The sequence below is a fragment of the Ixodes scapularis genome, unplaced genomic scaffold (assembly GCF_016920785.2).
Source record: "Ixodes scapularis isolate PalLabHiFi unplaced genomic scaffold, ASM1692078v2 PGA_scaffold8__174_contigs__length_109621045, whole genome shotgun sequence".
NCBI classification, from domain to species: Eukaryota; Metazoa; Arthropoda; class Arachnida; order Ixodida; family Ixodidae; genus Ixodes; species Ixodes scapularis.
Genome location: NW_024609883.1, coordinates 65,220,563 through 65,221,421, shown reverse-complemented (window position 1 = coordinate 65,221,421; position 859 = coordinate 65,220,563).

Below are 859 nucleotides of genomic sequence, written 5' to 3'. Positions count from 1 at the left end.
TTGGAGATATTGGTGATGGTGTAGGGCAGTGTGGGGAAAACGGGTGGGGATCTGTCCTCTCATCACCCTCTCTCACCCTTTCCCAGGAAAGATAGAGGTCTTGCACCAGGCCGAGCGACCTTGTAAGCATTCCGGCTTCGAGGCCGTCGGTGCGTGCGCCTTCCTTCACCCCCCCCCCCCCCCCCCCCCCCCCCCCCCCCCCCCCCCCCCCACGCCGTGCGGGGGAAGGGCGCTCGAATTCTTTCGTTTGTCTCTGCTGGTATCTGCTTGCCGGATATCCAAAAAACCAATGTGGTAGAGATTGCTTAGACATGACAGCTCTAGCAAGAAGACAAAAGGAATCTGGCAGACACGACGCTCCGAACTCAGCCTGAAGCCTAATGTCAACATTAAAAAGAGAATGATAAATCAAATGTCTCCCAACGAATAAAAAAGAGGCAATATGATTTTCAAGAAAATCGTCAGCCACTTTCGCGTTGCCTTGGAGCACCAGCGAAGCTCAAAAATAAACAAAACAGCAAAACATGCGCACACAAAAAAAAAACAAAAAAAAAAACAGGCACGCAAACATGTGGATTGCGCCAGATCGGTAGTCTAAAATACCACCACATATGGGCGATCGTACGGGTGTAGCATTATAGCCTCACGTGCAGAATCCCTGTGCGAGCTTCAACCAGCATAGTTCCATGTCTTAAGCTAATACGTTGAGGGTCTACAAATGACGGCATGATTACGTTACACACGCTCGCGTGCACACTTGCTGTCTCTTAATTAAAAGCAGAATGCTCCGCCGTCACGGTGAGGACCCGGCCATGTGATCTCGGGATTCGCGTCATGGGCTTCTGATCAAGCTAGCCTT